Raw genomic sequence first — 25,125 nt, forward strand, 5'->3', positions numbered from 1 at the left:
GCCCTTCCAGGTCCGCGGCCCTCTTCCTTCCCACTCTGCCTCTGTCTCCTCCTCCCTCTTCCCCTCCTTTTCCCCTCGCCTTTCCCCCGCCTTCCTCTCTCCCTTCCCTTCTATGAGACCCTCCCCAGCCCATCTCTGCATCTCCCAGCTCCTCCCACTCCTGCTCCTCCCTCGCCCTGCCCCACTCCACCCATCCCCACTCCACTCTTCCTCAGCCCAAACACTGATCTATTTTAGTCTGCATTTTCTAGAAGTCGTCCATAAATGGAATCATCCTATATGTACTTGATTTTGTCTGGCTTCTTTCACTCAGCGTAGTTACTTTGACATGCCTGAGTGTTTTTGCCAGCAACAACCATTCATACCTCGCTAGTGCTGAGCAGTATTCCATTATGGATATACCGCTGTGTATTTATCTAATCACCACTTGATTTAGGCTGCTTTCAATTTTTCCTGATCAGAGCTACAGCTGCTAGGAACATTCCTGTGCAAATCTTTGTACAGACATATACGGATTTTCTTCTCTGGGGTAAATACCAGGAAATGGAATGCCTAGGTCATAAGGTAGGTGTAACCATTTAAGAAACTACCATACTGTTTTCCCATTTTTTTTTTTTTTCTTTACATTCCCACTAGCAGTCTAGTTCCAGTTATTCGTCATCCTTGCCAACACTTGAATGTGCAGAGATTTTAATGTGTAGTGGTAGCTAATTGTGGCTTTCTGATGCATTCTGTAATCATTAATGATGTTGAACATCTTTTCATGTGCTTATTTGTGGCAAATATATTTTCTTCGCTGAAGTGTCTGTTCAGATGTTTTGCCCATTTGATGTTAAGTTGTTTAATTATTGAGCTTAGAACATTGTATATATTTTGGATAAAAATCTTTTATCAGATATGTGCTTAACAAATATTTTTTTCCCCAGTCTCTTGCTTTTCTGTCTCCTAATGGTGTCTTGGGAAGAGCAGAAATTTTTAATTTTTATAAAACCCAATTTATCGATTTTTTAATGGATTGTTCTTTTTTTTTTTTGGTATTATATTTAAGAAATCTTTGCCTAATCCAGGATCACAAAGATTTTCTCTTGTGTTTTGTTCTAAAATTTTTATAGTTTTAGGTTTTACATTTAGATGTCTGACCCATTTTGAATTAATTTTTATATATGGCCAAAATTTTGTTCTGTTTTTTATCTGTTTTGTTTTTGCATATCTATGTCCAGTTGTTCTAGCACCAACTTTAGAAAGACTACCTTTCTCCACTGAACTGTTTTTGAATCTGTGTCAAAAACCAGTTTTCCATCAGTATGTTGGGTCTATTTCTGGACTTCCTATTCTGTCTCATTAATTAATTAATTTGTCTATTTTTACATCAATGCTACAATATCCTGATGACTGGACTTGGAACCAGCTAGCATTGGCACTGTACCTGTTCTTTTTTAAGGTTGTTTGGGCTATTTTAGGTCTTTTGTATTTCAATGTAAATTTTAGATTCAGTTTCTCAATTTCTACACATAAGCTTACTTAAAATTTGATTGGGATTGCATTGATTTTTATCCATAAGTTTGGGGAAAATTAATATCATAACAATATTGAATCTTCTGACTCATGAATAAAGATATGCCTCTCTATTTAGGTCTTCCTTAACATCTACTAGTAGTGTTTTGTAGTTTTCAGTATACACATGGGTCTTGCGCATCTTCTGACAGGTTCATCCTAAAGCATTTCATATTTTTGATGCTGTGGTATTGTTTTATCAATTTCAATCTCTGATTGCTAGTATGTAGATTTTGCATATTGATCTTGTATTCTGAAATCTTGCTAAACTCACTTCTTAGTTCTAGTAACATTTTATTAATTTCATCAGATTTTCTACATAGAAAATCATGTCATTTGTGTAGAAAGAGTTTTACTCTTTCCTTTTTAATACAGATGTCTTTGCTTTCTTTTTCTTGCCTTATTGCACTGGCTAGAGCCTGTACAGTGTTGAATAGCAGTGATGAGAGTGAACATCCTTGTCTTGTTCCTGATCTTAGAGGAAAAGCATTCAGTCTTTTACCATAAAGTATGATATTAGCTATAAGTTTTTCATAAATTTTCTCTCAGATTGAGGAAACTTCTATTTGTAGTCTACTGAGAGTTTTTATCTGGAAGAGATGTTGGATTTTTGTCAAATGCTTTTCTGCAGCTATTGATATAATCATACTTTTTTTCCTATTTTATTTTTTTAGTTTGTTACTTTATTTTCAAATGTTAAACCAACTTAGTACTTTTTCAATAAAGCCTGCTTTATCGGTTTTATTATTTGTTTTATGTATTGTTGGATTATGTTCTATGTTTCATGGATTAACATTTTTTGAATTTTTCATCTGTGTTGATGAGGGATGTTGGACTGAAATATTCTTTTCTTATAGTATCTATCTGGTTTTGTATCTGAGTAATAAGTAAACAAATTCAAATCCAGAGAGGTTAAGTACCTTGTCTATAATCATACTGCTAGTTAGTTGAAGAGTTTGTAAAGTTTTCCTAAAGTTTAGAATTTAGAAAATATCAAGGAATAGCAGTTTAACTTACCCACCTTCATCCCCAATCCCAAGTAAAGTTAATAAATTACTTAACATTGTGACATTGTGGGGAAACAAAAAAAAACATGGAGTCTGGTGTAAAACCTACCTAAGTCAGAATATCTTAAATTTAAAAGATGCATGAGCTTGATCAAGTATTCAACCTGTGACAGATCAGTTTTCTTATCCCCAAAATGTGGTTATTGTAAGGATTAGATACAATATATGTTAAAACACCTAGCAAAGCCTTTGGTACATACTTGGTTTTAATAAATGTTAGTTGTTATTGAAGATTTAATGAGGACAACAGTAATTGGTAAGCAGAGCTGATAACCAATCTATCCTTGAATTTCTGCACATCCTCACACTTGCAGAAAGGCATTCTAAGCACAGAGAAAGTCCCTCCCTACCTACCACTATTCTCCTTTACACCTCCTAGGAGGACTTTTACCTCATCTTTGCCCAGACCCTTTCTGGTCTTAAAATGCTCCCTCTTCTCACCACCATTTGTCTAAATCCAACTTAACCACCCAGGCCCTGCATTAATCTCACATTTTTGGACACATGGTTTTAGCCTCAACAAAACTCACTTTATATTTCCCCTTTTACTTCATACACTGAGTGGTAGAAACTACCAGTTGCCTGGCCAGTATCCACTCTCTCTACTTACAAACAGATCTTTGATTTTATTAAGAGTAGCAATATGCCTAGCTAAAATGTTACACCTGCCAGGTCTCTTGTAGTAGTTGGTGGCAGTCATATGACACTGTTTTGAACAATGATAGGAATAGACATCACTGAGAGCTGCCAGGAAAACCAGTTAAAGAGGAGCTGGCTCAGTACTAGCCTTTCACTCTGCCTTTTCTCTCTGCTTGGAAATTAGTCATGATGGTTGGAGCACTGGCAATCTTTTGGTATACATGAAGATGAGACCCACGTCTTGATTTTATAAAAGTAGAAGACATGAAAAAGCCCAGGTTTCTGAAGACAGCTCAGAGCCAATATATTGGCCCTAGATTGCCTGCTTTCAGATTTCCAATTACATGAGAGAAAAATAAATATATATTTTGTTTAAATCACTGTTACTGGGATTTTATATTTCATAAAGTTGATACAGTTTATATCTGATGTCCTGAATTTGATTGTGAGAATCTTCAGGAAAGGCAGAGTTCTATAACTGTGACTCTTTGTATGTCCAGCACACTTCCCTGCAAACTATAAGCACATAAAAAACAATTGCTGATGATAAAAATCCCTAAAAGATAAAATAGAATGACCAAAAAATGGGAGATTGGTGCAAAAGCCAATTTGCTTTTCTCTACCAAAAAAACATTTTGGAAAGAATAAGGGACTGGAATAAGCTTTGCACAATTTCTCTGGCATCACCCTCTTCCATATGAAGAAGATATATAAGTTTCAACCATTCGAAGACTCAACTTTCTTTGAGTCTCAAATTTGCCAGGGTCCTCTGTCCATGTGCACTTTAATACATTTGTGTGCTTTTTCTTCTGCTACTCTATTATAGTCAGTTTATTTCAGAAGGCTGACTTCAGAGGGAAGTTTAAACTTCCCTACTACACACACACAGACACATACACACGAAATAATGCTGCATATATCCATTTTTAAATAAAAAGAATTTTCAGACAATAGAAGCAATAAAAGGAGTTAGCACTGAACAAATGGTAAGGTTGACAGGTTCAAGTGAATGAAATTTAAGTACAATATACATACCACAAGATGAAGAACAAAAAATGATTAGTCTCAAATTAGAAAAATTAAAATGATAAAAATGTGAGAGCATTGTAATACACATAACATTAAACACAACATTATATCTATTAGGGAAATTAATATTATCTATATGGGCAGTTTCAGGTCTGACTGGACAGATGGTTAAAGAATATGAACAGATGGTTTGCACAAGGAAAAATACAAATAGCGAACAAACACTTGGGAAAATGTTTAGCTTCCATAATAATTAAAGAATTAAAAATTAAAATTGCCTAATATATTGCCTCATGCATATTAAATTTTTAATAATAGGTGTTTTGTTTTTTTTTTGTAACCAAAGTTACCAGAGCTTTGAGGACTCTTATGCTGCCTGTAGAACTAGTATCATACTTTTTCTGGAAAGAAATCTGACAACATGTACTAAAGATCACAATTTGGCAAATTGGCTTTAGGGAGCAAATCCCAAGGAAAAAAACTCAATAGCGAGTTGAGTTTTTAAGAAAGCGCCAGTTTTGCAAAGAAGTTTACAGCTATGTTTTTCATAATGGCAGATTAATCCAAAATCATTAACAGCCAGGAAATGACTAAGTAAATCTTGACATAGCATTACAACAAAACATTATGTAACCATTAAAATGTCATATATGAAGACTATCTGGATTTATGGAATGGTCTACGTGAAATAATGTCAAGGAGAAAAAAGTAGAACACAAAATAGTTGATACCTGATGGTATCAGTGGATAAAAGCATGCACATGGAACTGATCTGTACTGAGGCGTACCATTTTGGAAGAGGTTAGTACTGTTTGGTGAAAAGAGACTTCTTTTGTACTTTTCTCTTCAAATGACTTTTTACATTTCACAAAACTTCATTTTAGATAAATTAAAAAATAGAAGCAGGTAAAAAAATTATTGAACACTGCCTCAGAAATCATTACTGATAATATTTGGTGTATATATTCATTCAATCTTTTTTAAGTATACTGTAATTGATGGTTGATGGTTTAATTACTTTCCCTTCCCTCTGAACTATACTCTGATTTTTTCTTTGAGAAACAACTCCCGCTCCCATTCTCAGTCATGAGATTTAGATAAGATGGCTCCAGAGCAGTATTTCTCAACCTCAGCACTATGGCCGTTTTGGGCCAAATAATTCTTTGGTGAGCATATGGGTGGGTCGGGGGCTGTAGGTTTCAATTGTCCAGTGCATTATAGGATGTTTAGCAGCATTCCTAGTCTCTACCTCCTAAATGCCAGTACCATCCTCCTCCTGTGTGACAACTAAAAATGTCTCCAGACATTGCCAGATGTCCGCTTAGGGGAAAAGTCACCCACCATTGGTTGAGAACCGCTGATCTAGACTTAGACTCTGACTTAAGCCACTTAGCTGATTCCATCCTATTATCCTCAAGGATCTGATCAGAGATGGACACACAAGCCAAACAGGACTGCCAAGGAGCAAGAAATCAATCATAGGCTGAGCCCATGGGGAAAGAATGAGCTTTATCATTCTTTCCCTGGTCAGACAGTGCGAGAATGAGAGCTGAGATCTGGAAGCATCATGAGGAAGAGTCTGTAGTTCGGGTGGCTGGGTTAGGGAACATTGTATAGTACTAATGACAAAACCAGTCACTTGAAAAACAGAATAGAGAGGTGTGGAGAATCTGAGTCACTGGTGATGTTGCTTGAGCTGCTAGAACTCACCTGAGGTTTCATCTTGATTTTTCATTTACTTAATAAATTTCTGTCTTTTTAAAAGTCAGTTTGAAATGGGTCTTTCATCTTTAGAACCTATAAGTCTAACTGAATTATATTTTTTCAGGAGTATCCTTTTTTGTTTGTTTTTGTTTGTTTGTTTGTTTGTTTTTTGAGACAAGATCTTATTCTTTTGCCTAGGCTGGAGTACAGTGGTTTGATCAGAGTTTACTGGCATCTCGACCTCCCAGGTTCAAGCAATCCTTCCACCTCAGCCTTTCCAGTAGCTGAGACTACAGGTATGCACCATCCCGCCAGCTAATTTTTGTATTTTTTGTAGAGATAGGGTTTCACTATGTTGTCCAGGCTGGTCTCAAACTCCTGGGTTCAAATGATTCTCCCGCCTCAGCCTCCCAAAGCGCTGGGATTGCAGGCGTGAGCCACGGCACCTGGCCAGGAGTATCTTTTAAAAATTATTATGTAATTATAAGAGACTTAAAACATCCAGAAAACAAAGACTACAATGTAACATATCTATAACCAGCAGAGTATACTAACAGCGAGGTTAAATGTTTTGAACATTTGCCTCAGACTCCTGTCTTCCCACATTGCCCAATCTCTCTCTCTTAACTACATATGGAAATAAATGTGAATTCTCATTCCCCGTTCTCCTTCTTTCTTTATCTTTCTCTCCATTTCCATGTGTGTTTTTGTACTTTTACAACAGATGATTTATATTAAAGAGTTTAAGCCAACATTCAGTGTATTTTAAAACCTCACAAGAGGTATCATACTGTCTATATACTTTTGCAACTTGAGTTTATCATTGAGTATTATGCTTTTTAAAGATTTATTGGGAAAGAGAGTTTGATTTCATTCATTTTAACTGCTGGTGAGAATCCATTGTATCAATAAACTGGAGGATATCAATTTTCCTCCTTAGAGACGTGATATGGTTTGAGTCTGTATTACCCCAAAAATCTCATGTCAAATTGTAATCTCCATTGTGGGATTGGATCATGGGGTTGGATTTCCCTTTAGTGGTGCTCTCATGATAGTGAGTTTACTGTGAGATCCGGTTGTTTGGAAGTGCGTAGCACCTCCCACCTCTCTCTCTTCCTCCTGCTCTGGCCGGGTAAGACATGCCTGCTTCCCCTTCACCTTCTGCCATGATTGTAAGTTTCCTGAGACTCCCCAGCCATGCTTCCTGTACAGCCTGTGGAACCATGAGCCAATTAAACCTCTTTTCTTTATAGATTACCCAGTCTCAGGTATTTCTTTACAACAGTGAGAGAACGGACTAGTTCAGAAAATTGACATGCTTTCATTCTTTAGCTATTATGAACCATGCTACAATGAACAACTTCATACAAATCTCCTTGTGCATGCAAGATTTCACTAGAGTAGACATCTAGAAATGGAACTCGTGCATCAAAGAATACACTCATTTCAGTCTTCCTAGGACTCCGCATCATTCGTCAAGTTAGTTGTACCTACAGTGTCTGTGGGTTCCTGTTTCCCTACATCTTCACCAATATTTGATGTCATGAGATTTACTAGTTTTTGCCTGTGTGATGGGTACAAAATGAGAGCTCACTGATTTTTAATTTTTAATTCCCTGATTGTTAATGGGATTTAGAATTTTTTCAGATATTTAGTGACCACTGTGGTTTTCTTTCTGAGTTGTGGGCATTTTGTCTCTTTCTTTCAGATTATTTCTTTTTTATTACAACCTTATTGCAATCCTTTATTATTATGCATAACAACTATTTATTGAATATGTGGGTTCCAATTATTTTCTTCTATTATGTGGATTGGAGTTTTACTTTGCTCATGATTTTTTTTTCTATAGATGTTTTGATTTTTAAGTAGTTTAACTTGTCCAGTTTTACACTCACAGTTTATTTATACACTTTTATTATGTTTATTCCCATATGTGTGCATATAATTGTCTACAAACAGTACATATTCTTGTCATTACACCATAGGTATTCTTTTCTACCTTGTTTTCTCATTTCCTCTATGGATTTTTTAAATCTATTTTATTTATTCTGATGGATCTTATGTAATAATGATATGCTCCTAGGTTGTCTTCTAAAGTTTCACATGTCAGTTTTTAGTCCACTTGATATTGCATTTGAGGTGTAGTGTCATGTAGTGATCTAATTTGGTCTTTTTCCACATGGAGAGCTAGTTGCTAGTTGTCAGTCATTTGTTAAATGTCCATTCAATAAGCCATTTACTAAAAAGTATATCCTGTTCCATTGACCATTTTTCTAGCTCTATACCAATACCACAGTTTCAATACTGTAGTTTTACAATTAATTAGTAGTCACTAATTGTATCTATCTATGGGATTCAAAGTGATGTATTACTGATGTAGAAAGATTAAATCAAGCTAATTAATGTATCCATCACCTCACCTCCTTATCACTTTTTTGTGGTAAGAATATTTAAAAATCTATTATTTACATAATTTTGAAAAATGCATTATTATTAATTATGGTCACCATTCTGTGGTTTAAGATACCCAAAACCTATTCCTCTTGTCCAGCTGAAACTTTGTATCATTTGACCAACATCTCCTTTCTCCCTGCCTTCACTCACTGCCCGCAAGTCTTCCCTGGCTCTGGTAACCACCATTCTTCTTTCTGTTTCTGTGAGATCAATGTTTTTAGATTCCATGTATAAATGAGATCATATAGTCTTTCTGTGCCTGGCTTATTTCACTTAGCACACTGTCCTCCAGGTCATCCATGTTGCAAATGACAGAGTTTCCTTCTATTTAAAGGCTGTATAGTATTCTGTTGTGTAGATATATCACATTTCCTTTACCCATTTATCTGTTGATGGAGACTTAAGTTGCTTTACTATCTTGGCTATTGTGACTAATGCTGAAATGAACATGGAAATGCATATCTCTCTTCATCATGCTGATTTCAATTCCTTTGGCTATATACTCAGAAGTGAGATAGTTGGATCGATACTATCATTTCATATTAAGCCTTAGTATTTGACAATTATAAATCTCCCTTCATCAAAAATTTATTGACTATTTTTGACTCTCCATTCATACAAGTGAAATATAGAATCACCTTCCATGTGAAATCTAGTAGCATAAAAAGAATTCTATTGAAATGTTGATAGGAATTGCTTTGAATTTATAGAGTAAGAGGCAGACAATTGCCTTTTTAAAAAAATAACGTGACATTAAAATAATAAGTTAAAAATAATGAAGTTTTCTATAGAATGCTTATACATCTTTTGTTACATTTATTCATAGAAACTTTGTAACCTTTGTTGCCACTGTGTGCGTGTGTGTTAAACATTCTAATTTCTAGTTGTTGTGTATTTGAATGTAATTTTAGTATATTTATACAGCTATATATTGCTTAACGAAGAGAACTGCTCTGAGAAATGCATCATTAGGTGATTTTGTCATTGTGTAAACATTATAGAGTGTACTTACACAAATGTAGATCGTATAACCAACTACATACCTAGGCTGTCTGGTATAGTCTGCTGCTCCTAGGCTACAAACCTGTACAGCATGGGACTACCGTAAATCCTGTATGCAATTGTTAATGCAATGGTAAGTATCTGTGTTTCTAAGCATATATAAACATAGAAAAAGTATAGTAAAAATGTAGCATTATCATCTCAATGAACTACCATGGTATATGTGGTCTATTGTTGAAAGAAATATCATTATATGGTGTATGACTGTATTTTACCCAGTAATCTTGCCACACTCCCTTCTTGCATTCAACAATGTGTCTTGAAGAATTTCTTAGATTTTCTAAGAAAATGATCTCATTATCACATCATCTTTCTTCCTTTCCTGTCCAATACCTTTAATCTTTTATTGTGCTGGCTGAGACCTCCAGTCAATGTTGAATAGAAGTAGTGATAGCAGGTGCCCTTGTTTTGTTCCTGACTCTAAAGGAAATGCTTCTAACACTTCCCCAATATATAGCGTAGATTGTTGGAGATTATTAGGATATCAAAGTTCCTTTATGTTCCTAGTTTACTAAGAGTTTTTGTCATGAACGACCATTGAATTTTATTTGTTGACTTTCCTGCTGCAGTGAGATGATAGTATAACTTTTCTCTTTTACTGTGTTAATGTAGTGTGTTATATTAATAGATTTTCTAATGCTAAGCCATCATTGAAATTTTCAGATCATTTTCATGACCATACTTGGTCGTGATGTGATTTGTTTTCTTAAAAATATGCACTTAATTTGGTTTGCCAATGTCTTCTTTAGGGTTTTTGCATCTATATTCAAAACTGAGTTTAGTTTATAACTTTCCTTTCTCCTAGTTCCATTGCCCATTTTTTTAAGTTAAGCTTATGCTAGTCTTAACCAAATATATCTCGAAGCCTTATGTATATTGCTCTAAATCAGTCTGTGTGTGTGTGTGTGTGTGTGTGTGTGTGTGTGTGTGTGATTTTAATGGCTTCACTATTGTTTGGATATATCATATTTTATTTGCAAGTTAAATAACATACTTTATGTATAGTTTGTTGGTGATTTTAATTGTAAAGATGATGAACAGTTAATAAAACCAATATAAAAAATAATATTTTATTGTTCGGATCTATCTGGTTCCATTCCCATATTACAGAGTTTTCCTGGCTAAACTGTTGGGCTAGCACTTACCTTTTAGCAGAGGTGAGTTCCCCCTTGAGAGGCCTGGCATCTTTCCTGCTCTGCAGACTGGCATCATTTCAAGATAAACCTAGGTTTGGTCCAGGGAACTCCTACTCTGGATATTGATCTCCTGGGCTCTTCATGTCTGAGCCATCTTGTTTTATCCCCACACTCTGCCAATTAGTTTTCTTCCATTAAAATATGAGGACTTTTGCTGCCTCTGGTGCTCCTCTGGGTCCTTTACTTTCTGAGGCTAATCTAAATGTGTTCCTTGTTTTCTCAAGGGAACCAGTCCTTATCTGGCACTCTAGAATAAAGGTCTAGAAAGCTGAATTCTAACCCAGTAATTTCTCTGGTTGTCTTCCAGTCTATGCACTTCCATTTTCATGAGACTTTGTTTACATATAAGGTGTGGTTCCAGGATGATTCTACTGGCTTTGCTTTTTTTCTTTTCTTTTCTTTTTTCTTCTCTTTTTTTTTTTTTTTTTTTTTTTTGAGTCCAGGTCTCACTCTGTTGCTCAGTTGAAGTGCAGTGATATGATCATGACTCACTACGATGGCCATCTTCAAGTTTTAAGTGATCCTCCTGCCTCAGCCTCCTGAGTAGCTGGGATTAAAGACACACCACCATGCCCAGCTAATTTTTGTATATCTTTGTAGAGCGAGGGTCTCCCTATCTTGCCCACACTGGTCTTGAACTCCTGGGCTCAAGTAATCCTCCCATCTCAGCCTCTCAAAGTGCTGGGATTACAGGTGTGAGCCACCGCATTGAGCCGCTGCACCCGGCCTCCACTGGCTCTTCGTTGTATCTTTACAAATATTCAGTCTGGGCCTTGAAACCCAAATAATTGTCTGTGGCAGAGAAATATTTCAGCATGGAGGAAGGTCTAGATTATCCTCTAGCTGCATTTTAATTTCACTGGGTCCACTGAATAAGACTTTCGGAGCAAACATCATTTGTGCCTTCGAGCACCTTCAGCAAGTTCTTCAAAATCAACAGGGCAAATCTCTGAACATATTTACAGGGGATGGTGAATCTTCTTTCTCCAGATGGCTCACCACAACAAGTTAATCCCACTTCATGTTACTGGTAATTGAATTCTCCCCTGAGAAGGAAATTGTATGAGATCCATGAACATTTGATGTATGGGTAGTTCTACACAGCCTGACTTGGAAAAGATTAAAACAGCCTTGTACTCCCAATCCCTCAGACCTCCTCACCGGCAGGACCCAGATTTTAATCTGCTCCAGGTGGCTAAACTCAGGAAGGCTTATACCTCTCAGCATCTTCAATTAATGCCAAGTGTAATCATAGTTGGCAGAGTTCAAGGTGTTCTGGCACGTTCAAGGGATGGGCAGAGAACCTCCCTGCCAAGTCCTCAGAGTCCTATCTTTTGGATAGCACTTTTCATAATCAAAAGCTACCATGATTAATGAGCTACAGGCAATGGGTAATCCCCCATACTTAAAAATCAGAACCATGGAAAAAGAAGTAAGAGCAAATTATTCCACATAGCCTTGGGTTTCTTAACCTCAGAAGCTTTGTGCAAAATCTTTCTTTTAGGACCTTTGCCATGCAGACAACTGAAACCTGATTGAGTAAGAGAGAGGCTACCTACTGCTCTGCGTCCGTGAGTGTATTTGTTTAAATGCTGCCCATGAGCCCAAAGGCATTTGAAATTGGCCACATTTGAAAGTAAAACAAAACATCAAGACATTGGGTTTGGAAAATAATCACATAACTGGGCTTGCTTTTTTTGCCTGTCTGACTGGCATCTGGTTCAAGGCAACACTAAGCAAGCTGCTTCCAGAGCTTGTTATAAGGACAACTGCATAGTGGAAACTGACCCCCCAACACTACTTTTAGCAAGTCATAAGGTCCAATTTATACTGCAGGATTGAAAAGGAAGTTTTACCTTAGGAAAAAGAACTAGGAATTGAGCAAATGTTTTTCTCTAATTTGATGGCCATGGAGAAGTTTTGTTTTGTTTTTTAAAGAGAAGCTTTGTAAATTTCCCTATAAACAAGCAAATCAGAGTTGCAGAGCAAACAGAGAGGCTAGTCCTTGTATTTAATGCCTTTTCAGAAATACTACCAAGATAATGGAGTAAAAAAATCACCTCTAGAAACTTAATAGGCTTACAAAATTTTTGAGGTAGGTAATATGTTGACTTTTATGACTATCAAAAGGTCAACAGAAAACAAGAAAATAGTGTTCATCATTCAACTAAGTCCTTGGCTTTTTTTTTTTCAATTTTATAAATTACTAAAGTTTTTATTTAAATTAGATTTCATTAGCCATTGTAAAATGGTGCATTGACTTCATTACGGATTATTTTAAAAGCTGTAGAAATGGAGTCAATTTTATTTTATCACGCACACACGACATAAAAGTCTTTGTAATTACTTTGTTTTATGAGACTCCCCATCAGTTGGGTACATTGTAAATATCCTATTCCACAGTTTATAGGTGGGGAAAATGAACCACGTGGAGGTTAAGCTGCTCGTGTTCACATTACAGCAGCAGCGATGGAATTAAATCTGAGCCATTCTCGGTAACGGAAGAATCTGCCCCCATATATGAAATGCAGAGCCCTCCAAGTGTTTTGCAAGAAAGAGCTCTAGAAAGAACATCCTAGAACTGGAGAAAGTGTCCACATGTGGATCTCAATTCCGTCCTTCCCTTTTGGCAGCAGTCAGTGTCCAGCGTCCTGCTCTGTTGTAAATAACAACAGGAACAATGAATTTACTGTGTTCCCTTTTGCACAGCCCAGGCAGACTGACAATTCCTAAACAACATGAATACATGCAAAAGGAAAACCAGAAGGAAATAAACAGTGAATTAAGCCTCCTCAATTCACCCATCCCCTCCCATAATCCGATTTCGTGGTGCCCTAGATTCAGCCTTCCTCCCACGAGTTCCCTTCCACATAAACTCTTCCAGCGAGTCCTCTGGAATTCCACTTCTCCCATAAACAAACTCCTGCTTTGAGGCTCAGGTTACTTATGTCTACAAACATCCATGACCTGTTTCTCAGTCCTGCCATCTGTCAACCTTTGGGTCACTCTCCCGCGTTCACTGGGGACATGTATGCCTGGTTTCGTGTCTTTCTCTCTAGTCCAGCAGCTGGGCGACCTCAGGGTTCATGCCGAGGACTGTTCAACATTCCCACTGCAAGTCTTTGTGCTAAAGTCTAATCTTCCCCACTGCCTCCTTCAGGAAGCTACGGCATCAGATACTCAGAATGTCTGGACCAGGCAATTTAAATAAAAGTCTGTCCCCAAAACTTTTTGTCTCAAGCAACTCCCAGTCATAGAATCAGAAATACTTCAATCATTGCGTAAATAGCTCTTAGTCTTAAAATACATTTTATCTGCAGCAAAGCAGAATTCTTGTTGAAACTGCTGGGTAAGAAGGTTCTAAAAAATTTCTCTTGATTACGAGATAGTAAATGGAAATTATTAATAACCCATTCATACAAGTTTCATGTATATAAATTATCATAGATATTACTATTGAGTTTGTGGACTGCCATGGCTATGTGATTTAGTGACTGGAATAATATTTATAAGGGCTTTTCCCATAGGAGCTGAGTCCCCCCAGGAATCATTACACCTGACTCAAGGGCTTATTTGCTGTTTGTTTTCTATTTGTCCTCAGTGTCGTTTCCTCTAAAATCTTATTCCCTGTTTTTGTCTGTTTGTTTGCTTGTTGCCTTAATTGAGTTTTTGGCATTTGGTACTCTATTTTTCCCTATGTTGAATTTTTGAGTTATGCCTCTTTGTATTTGTTGTTAATGGTTGCTCTAGAGGTTACCATCACATCCTTATGACGTCTATTACACCACTTCTCACATAAAATCTTAAACTATATGCAGTCGCTTCTCCATATTCATGGGTTCTGCACCTGGACATTCAACCAACCATGGACAGAAAATATTTTAAAAAACAATAAAAGATAACAATATAAAATACAAATAAAATATAGGATAGTAACTATTTATATAGCATTTACATTGTATTAGGTATTAGAAGTAATCTAGAGATGATTTAAACTAAATGGGAGGATGTGAGTAGGTTACATGCAAATACTATGCCATTCTTAATAAGGACTTGAACAACAGCAGACTTTTGTATTCATAGGAGGTCCTGGACAGTCTCATCTTTGTGCTATTGCTTTTAAACATCTTACTTCAACATATACCATAAACACCACACACAATGTTTTATTTTTGCTTTGTTTATTTTTTTTTTTAAATTTTTTTTAGAGACAGGGTTTTGCCATGTTGCTCAGGCTGGTCTCAAACTCCTGGACCCTGGACTGAAACCCTGGATCCACCCGCCTAGGCCTCCCATAGTGCTGGGATTACAGGTGTCAGCCATTTCACACAGCCCTATTTTTGCTTTAAATAGTTAATCTACCTGTGAAAACATTTTAAAAATGAGAAAAGGTCTTCTACATTTATCTATATATTTACCATTCCTGGTGTTCTTTATTTCTTTGTACAGATTTGAGTTTCCAACTAGTATTATTTCCCTTCAGACTAAAGAATGTGCTTTAACATTTATTGTAGTGCAGGCTTGCTGACAACAAAGAAGTCTCTCGGTTTTGTGTTTTAGAAAATGTCTCCTTTCACCTTCATTTTTGAAAGGTATTTCTCCCATTTATAGACGAGATTGACAGTTCCCCCAAAGAACGCCTCCTGCCTCTTTGGCAGTCTAAAGATGTTATTTTATTGACTTCTGGCTTGTACTGTATTATGAAAAGTCAACAATTATCTTATTCTCCTATATGTAAAGTGATTCTTTCCCCAGCCCCACCAGCTGATTTTAATGTTTGATTTCCAGCAGTTTGACTCTAATGCCTAGATATGACTATCACTCTCTTCTAAGACTTGTTGAAATTCTTCAATTTGTGGGTTGAAATTTTCCCGTAAATTTGAAAATTGTTCAGCTATTATTTCTTTAAATGTTTTTTTTTCTGCCTTAATCTCTCTCTCCTCCTCTTCTGTGGCTCTAATTATATGTTTATTAGATTATGTAATACTGTCCCACAAGGCACTACTAAGGCTCTGTCCATGTTTTTAAGTTATTTTTTTTCCCTGTGCTTCAGTTTTGATATGCTATCTGCGAGTTCACTGGCATTTTCTTCGGCAGTGTCTAATCTACTGTTAAATCAATACAATTAAATTTTATATTTTAAACATTTTATTTTTTAGGTCCATAATTTCTATTTGCTTCCTCGTTTTTATATTTCTCATTTCTTGGTTGAGATTCCGTATCTGTTAACTCCTTAAGTTCATCTTTTCCTTTAAATCCTTGAATAAATTTATAATAGCTGTTTTAAAGAACTGTCCAAGAATTCCAGCATGTGTCATCTTTGGGTCGGTTTCTATTAATTTCTTTTTCTTCCTGATTGTGGTCCACTTTCTTCCGCTTTGTGTCACAGCTGGTAATTTTTTATTGTATACTGGACTTTGAGGATGCTGCCTGATGCTGGATTTTGATGTTTTTCCTTAAAGTGTGTTGATTTCACTTCTGGCATCCAGTTTCTTTACTGATGGATTAGTCTGATTTTGCTAAGACTCATTTTAGGCTTTGTTAGGGCAGGTCTTGGGTGGTCCTTGTTTTAGGTATGGCCTTTCTAGATGAGATCTCCTGACCTCAAGTTATCTGCCCGCCTCAGCCTCCCAAAGTGCTGGGATTGCAGGCTTGAGCCACTGTATACCTGAGGTGGCTCTCAACTGAATACCTGAGGTGTTCAGCAAGTTCCCTCCACTCCGGCTGGTTGGAACTCTGACATCTTCCAGCTCCAGGTGACCTCTGGAACCTCTGCTCTGCTCAGAGGCCCCCAGTAGCTGTTCTGTGCCCCACAGGATCTCGCCTTCCATTTGTACAACTTTGTCTTCAGCCAAAGACTTAAGGATTTAAAGGACCCTTTATGAATCCAGGAATTCTGCAGTTTCTCTTCTGAGAAGCTCTGGCCTCTATACCATTCTAACCCCCAAATTCCAGCTGCTTTAACAGCTTTGACCCAAACTCTGTTTTGTTAGCACAGTGAGACCACTGCTATCTGTTCAGGCTCCGTTTTCCTCTTCCACAGTGTGGAAGGTGCCGCCAGGGACCTTCCAAACCTGTCATGGCAAATTACTGTTTTCTTTATTCTAAGGATTACAACCCTTTGCTGTTTGTTGTCTATGACTGAAAACAGATGCTTTATGCATTTTGTCCAGTTTTGTACTTACTGTTTTTAAGTGTTAAGTCTGATACTTCTTAGTTCATCATGACCAGAGCCAAAAGTCAGCTCAGGAGTTTTTAGAGCTAAAAATCTTCATGTTTGGGAGAAGAAACATTATATTTTAATTTATTTGTTTTTATAATGTGGCACTGAAAAAACTATTTCTACTGTTTTCATGTTTTTCTCTTTCCCTCTTCTCTATATCCAGCTTCTTCTTTTTCTAATTATCCTTAATAGGAGTGACCCAAGGTTGGTTTATATGTAAACTGGAATTCTGGCAACTATAGAAAAGTTTTATACAACACTAAATCTGCAAATCCTAGCAGTTTACTCCTGAGGAATAGAGAGGGATTTGCATATAGAAAACATATAAACAGCTAGGTTTAGAAAGCTTAGGAAAACATAACTTTTTTTTTTTTTTGAGATGGAGTCTTACTGTGTCACCCAGGCTGGAGTGCAATGGCACCATCTCATCTCACTGCAACCTCTGCCTCCCAGGCTCAAGTGATTCTTGTGCCTCAGCTTCCCAAGTAGCTGGGATTAGAGGTGCCCACCACTGCGCCCAGCTAACTTTTGCATTTTTAGTAGAGACAGGGTTTCGCCATGTTGGCCAGGCTGGTCACGAACTCCTGACCTCATGTTATCTGCCCGCCTCAGCCTCCCAAAGCACTGGGATTATAGGCGTGAGCCACTGCACACAGCTGGAAAATATACGTTTAATAAAATTTGCTTGCCTTATTTTCCTGGCCTGCTTATGTCTGTATAAGCACAGTCTCAATTTTCACTCAAGAGTGTTTCAAAAATCTGCCTTTTTTTCTTTTGACAAGGTCAAGGAACCCCAGTTCATGCTTCCCAACTTCCCTCAATCTTCTGATTTATTTTCTAGTCTGGGAATGTGTCTCATTTCCAAGTATACAGCAGAAACTATATGGTCTATACTGTGGCTTTCATCATGATAAAGTGAAATCCCACCCTCACCCCATCCACATCATGCAAAAGCTAGAGAGTAGTCAACCCATTACCGGTTCATGAAATGACAGTGTTTTAAAGATGCAGTCATCTTACCATTCGTAATTAAGGGCTGAACACATAGTGTAATAGGAGTTGATTCTTCCAAGCGTTTGCAAGTATTGTGCTAAATATTGCAAGTATTTAGACCAGAAGGGGCCTTAGAGGTCATCAAATTCAAACTCTTCATTTGCATTTTAGCCAAATGAGATCCATAGAGGCCGATACTTTTCCCAGTTTCACACACCAAAAGGATTAGAAGCAGATCAATAACTTGTATTTTCTGACCTCTAATACAGATTCTTTATGCTTCACTATGTAAATGCAAGATTGACCACTCCTGATTCCCTTGTTCTTTATAGAGGCAGAGCTGTTTTTTCAACAAGTTCTATGCACTACAGAACTCTGTAGGAGGGCCATGGTGAAATTGAGATGATCTAAATGATCATATCTATTTTGTCTTGATTCTTTTGAAGCATTCTATTTTTTCATTCTCAGTTTATTATTCTAAAGGCCCATATTTTGATTGAACGTATTCTTTTTTTGTTATAATGAATGCATAAACTTTATTTAAAAGTATCCATTTTACTGCATGTCTTAACAGCTGAATAAGCAGGCCATTGCTGCCTGTGTTGATTGCATTTTACCTCCCTTCTCTTTGCTTGCCTAGATCTGGATGATTGATTTACAAATGAAAAAGCAGAACATCACATTACACTTCTCTGAAAGCCAAGTTCATGTGCATCTAGTAATTATCCACACAGGGTAGCATCATTTTCATGCTTTTGTTAATAAATAATCTTCACTTGAATATAAAACCATCTACTTCTTGATTACTTATTATTTATAATTTATTGAACGTTATACTTTCAAATTACGAATTAAAGAGGTATCATCTGTAAACTCACAATACCATGACTGCTACCTTGTTTAAGGACTTAAGTTAACAAGTATTTATTATGTACTTGTGAAAGGTCACAAAGGATATGGTATTATTTCTGTCTTCATGCACCTCTAACCAAGTCTGGCAGTTAACATGTAGACTCACATGAATGGAAACACAGTTGGGGATAAGCTGGGAAAGTCAGGGACAGTTTTGCAGAAGGAGGGAGATTTGAGGGAGGTGTGGGTAGAGAGAGAATTGGGAAGCTGGAAGAAGCGGGGGCAGCAGTGCAGCTTATAATCCCAGCACTTAGGAGGCTGAGGCAGGGAGACTTCTTGAGCCCAGGAGTTCAAGACTAGTCTGGGCAACAAAGTGAGACCTCGTCTCTATGAAAACATACAAAAATTAGCCAGCCATGCTGTTACACAGCTGTAGTCCTAGCTACTCAAGAAGCCGAGGTGGGAGGATCGCTTGAGCTCAGGAGTTAGAGGCTGCAGTGAGCTATGTTTGCTCCACTGCACTCCAGCCTGGGCAACAGGGTGAGAGCCTATCTCAAAAAAAAAAAAAAAAAGAAAAGAAACAAACAAACAAACAAACAAACAAAAGAAACAAAAACAGAATGCCAGAACAGTGACATAGGAAAAAGAGCAAGCAGGCTATTTATGAAGACTATGTTAGGGTTAGGTGATAAATAAGAACCAATATCTAACATTCCTCGAATTCCAGGAACTCTACTGATCTCTGTATACTTTGATGTTTTATTATCTTTGTGTGTGTGTGTGTGTGTGTGTGTGTGTTTAGACAGGTCCTTGCTCTGTCGCCCAGGCTGGAGTATAGTGGTCTGATCTTGGCTCACTGCTACAGCCTCTATCTCCTGGGCTCAAGTGATCCTCCCACCTCAGCCTCCTGAGTATCTGGGACGCACGTACCATCGTGCTGAGCTAATTTTTGTATTTATCATAAAGATGGGGTTTCACAGTGTTGCCCAGGCTGGTCTTGAACCCCTGGGCTCAAGTGATCCTCCCACCTTGGCCTCCCAAAGTACTGGAATTACAGGCATGAGACACTGCACTTGGGCTCTGTTATTTAGTTTTTTAAAAAGACTTGTGCCACTGACCAAACTATGTAAGTCAAAAATTGTAACACTTCCTTCAACCCAGCACACACACACAGGCCACTAATGGAAAGCTTTAGTCAGGTGTGCACACTCACTAACTCCCCACCAGGAATGCTCTGTCAATCCTACCACACGAATGCGTGACAAGTCAAGCCAGCTGAAGGCTCTCCCGGTCCATAAAGTGCTATCTTCCTGTGTTGTAAGACAGAACACAGAAGGAGCTTCCTTTTGCAAGGCTCAGGGATAGTGTGGCTCCCAAACAGTGAAAGACAACAGCACAGCACTCACACCGTGATGAACAGGAGGCATCTGGAAGGTCGTGTACACCAGTGTGTTTCTTCTTCCTCCTCGTAGTAAATTTTTAGGAGCTAATCTTTCTGGGAGCGCCACTAAGAAGGAAACCAGGATCTCATCCTAGTTTAAGTCAATATTCTAAGAATTCTGAGGCACACACATTGTATTTATTTATTTATTTATTTATTTTGAGACAGGGTCTCTCTTTGTCACCTCGGCTGGAGTGCAGTGGTGCCATCATAGCGCACTACAGCCTTGAACTCCTGGGCTCAAGTGATGCTCTGCCTCAGCCTGCCAGATTGCTGAAATTACAGGCATGAGCCACAAAATATCTTTTAGAGAAGGGAAACCATATTCTAGTTCTTTTCCTTAGGACTTCTATTCTATTCCACTTCCTGATCAGGTAAAAAGTATTCTGGAAAACCCTACCTTCTTTAGTATTACCTTTAAATTCTCTCCTTTTCTCTAAGATAACCATTTATGGAAATTGGAGTGCCTGCAAGAAGGGGAGACTTGCCTCTGATCCTCTGGCCAGAGGCTTAATGAGCCAGACTAAAGAGCAGTGAGAGAAGACTTGACATGAATTCTCTGGAGTTTGGGGCATACAAGCTCATGAGGCCCGCTGCCAACTTTTGTTCTAGAGTGTTCTGAAGGAGGATCGTCCAGTAGAGAACTCACTCTGCACCAGCAAGTCTTTTTTATTAGTTTGTTTTTGAGATGGGGTTTCGCTCTCGTTGCCTAGGCTAGAGTGCAATGGCACAATCTCGGCTCACTACAACTTCCACCTCCAGGGTTCAAGTGATTCTCTTGCCTCAGCCTCCCAAGTAGCTGGGATTACAGGTGCCTGCCCCCACACTCAGCTAATTTTTTGTATTTTTAGTGGAGACCGGATTTGGTTATATTGGCCAGGCTGGTTTCAAACTTCTGACCTCAGGTGATCCACCCGCGTCGGTCTCCCAAAGTGCCGGGATTACAGGCATGAGCCACTGTGCCCGGCCCATACCCACAAGTCTTAAAGCATGGCAGTGGCCTGGGAAGAAGTGGCGTGCAGCCCTACCCCAGCCAACTTCTCTGTGCTTCTTGGAGAAAAGAGAAAAGTATCCTACTCATCCCCATGGCTGTGCACAGAGGACTATGGAACCTAGAGAAAGGTAAGAGCTATGGGCTTTCCCAGGGGCCACCAAGCAAATGATAGAGTGCTCCCCATTCTTTGGGCTGCCATGTGAGGCTAAAGAGAGATGGTGTTGGTCATCGGTGACCAAGGGGCAGGGATGAAACTTAACGCTATCCAGGGAAAGATGATAAACCTGTACGCTGAGTCAACCACGTCAGTCTAGGTCACCATATTAGAGCAAACCAAATGCAGGCCAGAGAGCTATCGTTCTGAGTTTTACGAAACAACGTGTCAAATCCATCTGTAATCTTGCACTGAGATAAGATCCAGCTCTGCAGAGAGTTACTGGAAGGCATTCCAGCATCAGTTCCTGAAAAATATTTCTTTATCGCAACAACTGCTATTTACCAACTGCTGTGAGCTTAGCGTGTTAGTAGTGGCATTTCCTTATCCCTCCTCTACCTCCTCACTGGAAAACATCCTCCCCATCAGCCAACCAAACCCAATATGCTAGGGTGGGAGAAAGAATGAAAAGCAATCCAGACCCCTTACAGCACTCCAAGCCCTGTCTCCCCGGTCTAGCCTGTATCAAAGAAGAGCTTTGAATTTAGCAGACTAAAGAGCTTTTTGTTTTGTTTTGAGACAGAGTCTCACTCTGTTGCCCAGGCTGAAGTGCAGTGATGCAGTCATAGCTGACTGCAGCCTCCAATTCCCGGGCTCAAGTGATCCTCCTGCCTCAGCTTCCTGCGTTACTGGGATTACAGGTGCACACCACCACACCTGGCTAATTTAGTTATTGTTATTTTTTATTTATTTTTAGCAACAGGGGTCTTGCTATGTTGCCAGGGCTGGTCTCAAACTCCTGGCCTCCCGTCCTTGGCCTCCCAAAGTGCTGGGATTATAGCAGTGAACTACAGCACACGGCCAGACTATGTTTTAGTAACTGAGAGTAACTGATGTTGGCCTATTATTTACAAGTCTGAGTCTCTGTTTTGATGATATGGACTCTGTCTAAGATGTCATTAGTGGAGGGGAGAAATTCATTTGACATAGCACCACTGAAAGCTGTGGTTAAGGCAAGAATAATATCATTATACTTTCAAATAATTTAAATTCCTTAGTAAATCAGTTATATAGATAATTTCATTTTAGAAAGTTTGCCATCCAAAGTGGCTGCTCTTGGCTGGGTACAATGGCTCATGCCTATAATCCCAGCACTTTGGGAGGCTGAAGTGGGTAGATCACCTGAGGTCAGGAGTTCGAGACTAGCCTGGCCAACATGGTGAAGCCACGTATCTACTAAAAATACAAAAATTAGCCAGGCGTGGTGGCAGTTGCCTATAATATCAGCTACTCAGGAGGCTGAGGCAGGAGGATTGCTTGAATCCGGGAGGTGGAGGTTGCAGTGAGCCAAGATCACGCCATTTCGCTCCAGCCTGGGTGACAGTGAGGCTCCGTCTCAAAACAAAAACAAAGTGGCTGTTCTTTTCCTAAGTTTGGGACTTTAAAGAAGTGATTCTTCCATCTACAAAATTAATTTATGAGCTACCGTAATTTTTTCAGTTATTTAAGGTATTGGTATACTTTCTGTTTCCTCCCTTGTCTTTCAAAAAAAAAAGATAAAGGAAAATTCTTGGAACCTGGGAGAAAAATGGTTATAAATAGAAGAAGTTCTCTTAGTAGGAGGTATCCTATCTCTAAGTAAGAAGAAAGTTCCGGCCGGGCGCGGTGGCTCACGCCTGTAATCCCAGCACTTTGGGAGGCCGAGGCGGGTGGATCATGAGGTCAAGAGATCGAGACCATCCTGGTCAACATGGTGAAACCCCGTCTCTACTACACATATAAAAAATTAGCCGAGCATGGTGGTGTGTGCCTGTAGTCCCAGCTACTCGGGAGGCTGAGGCAGGAGAATTGCTTGAACCCAGGAGGCGGAGGTTGTGGTGAGCCGAGATCGCGCCATTGCACTCCAGCCTGGATAACAAGAGCGAAACTCCGACTCAAAAAAAAAAAAAAAAAAAAAAGAAGAAGAAGAAGGAAGTTCCCCTCTCATTCATCTGTCGTTAGTGCACATGACAGCAATTTTCCAAACGGGAACCTCATACACAAAGTGCACGCATATTTCTTAAAACGTGAGCCATTGAGCTCCTCTCACCTGAAGGGCCCATCCCATGTGACACGAGAAGAGGAAGCAGAACTATGAAAAATTACAGGACAAGAAATAGAAAACCCATTCTTCTTTTGCCTTGTGTGAGTTCTTCTGTTTTAGTAAAGAGGTTTTATCATCTTGAGTAGTCCAGTCACCGGCACCAAGACCAAAGTAAAAAGAGCCTAATTCCAATGACGTTGGCATATTTTTTACAAGTCTCAGTCTCTGTTTTTGATGTCCATTTAAGACTTTTGTATAAATTTTGTAACACTTTTTCCCTAATATGTATTCTCTCTTTAGTATTTGGGGATTTGGGATCAAAACAATCTGTCATTATATTGAAACTTTTAAAATAAGCAATTTAAACCAGGCATGGTGGCCCATGCCTGTAATCTCAGCATTTTGGGAGGCCAAGGCAGGAGGATCGCTTGAGGCCAGGAGTTCAAGACCTGCTTGGGCAACACAGCAAGACCCCATCTCTCCAAAAAAAAAAAAAAAATACAAACATTAGCCAGGCGTGATGGTACATGCCTGTAGTCCCAGCCATTTGGGAAACTGAGGCAGGAGGATCACTTGAGCCCAGGAGTTCAAGACTGCAATGAGCTATGATGGCAGCACTGCATTCCAGCCCGGGTGACAGAGCAAGACCACTTCTCAAAAATAAAATAAACAATGGCCAGGTGCAGTGGCTCACCCCTGTGATCCCAGCATTTTGGGAGACCAAGACGGATGGATCACCTGAGGTCAGGAGTTCCAGACCAGCCTTGACCAACATGGTAAAACCCTGTCTCTACTAAAAACACAAAAAATTAGCCTGGCATGGTTGGGGGTGCCTGTAATCCCAGCTACTTGAGCGGTTGAGGCACGAGAATCGCTTGAACCTGGGAGGCGGAGGTTGCGGTGAGCTATCACACTATTGCACTCCAGCCTGGGCAACAAGAGCGAAACCCCATCTCAAAATATACATATATATATATACATCTGTATGTGCCTTGAGGAAAAAAGGTAATGACTTTTGAAAAACCGAGTGTACAAAATAAAATCTTGCACAGTCCTTCATTACCAATATTCTGCCTTCGGTCTTGCTGCACCTGCAGAGCCTTCATGGAACGTTGTGTTAGATTACGTTATGAAGAAAGGATGGTGGAAAAGGATTGGGTAGAGTAAGCTAGGCAAAAAGTAGAAATTGTGACAAATGAACAAATGAATGGGTTTCTCAGATTAATCTCTGACTTGCTGATCAAGAGATGGAACTTGAGAAGGGCAGTAGTAAATCAGAGACTGTTGACAGTTACTGATTACTGAGAGCAAGGCCCCCAAAGTGAATCAGCTGTCCTGGAGGTAGGCTGACTTTGGGTGCATATAGTTAGAGCACCCCTGTGGACCACTGAGACCCAGGAGGATGTATGGGAGGGAATGATATTTATGGCAAGAAAGGCAAAAACAATAATAAAGGAAGCTTTTAAAAAAACAAAGCCTTACCTTTGGACGGCGCATTGCAATCTTTGTTTATTTCATCTTAATTCTGAGGCCAGCTATGGAGTATGTTTTGCTAGTTTATAGTAAGTGAGTGACTGCTCCAGGAGTCCCTAACTGGAGCCAACACTCAACCCAGGTCTTCTGATGCCAACTCCAGTGTTCTGTCCCTGATGGGTTCAAGCAGAAGGATGAACTTACCCA

At 38.9% G+C, this 25,125-nt stretch overlaps 1 long non-coding RNA gene across 2 annotated transcripts in view; it reads left to right on the forward strand.

The window, feature by feature from the left end:
* The first annotated feature begins 10 nt into the window (after positions 1-10).
* The window catches only part of LOC105715721 (uncharacterized), a 38,197-nt gene continuing 13,082 nt past the window's right edge, over positions 11-25,125 (forward strand). Inside the window, exons 1-3 of one of the 2 annotated variants that reach the window (XR_010339550.1) lie at positions 11-564; positions 6,192-6,289; positions 20,656-21,336. This is a non-coding gene — a long non-coding RNA (uncharacterized LOC105715721). The remainder of the gene's footprint in view (positions 565-6,191; positions 6,290-20,655; positions 21,337-25,125) is intronic. The other variant, XR_010339549.1, reaches the window with a different exon arrangement.

Source organism: Aotus nancymaae, unplaced genomic scaffold, assembly GCF_030222135.1.
Source record: "Aotus nancymaae isolate 86718 unplaced genomic scaffold, 86718_ANA_hifiasm-v0.15.2.pri h1tg000077l, whole genome shotgun sequence".
Taxonomy (NCBI): Eukaryota; Metazoa; Chordata; class Mammalia; order Primates; family Aotidae; genus Aotus; species Aotus nancymaae.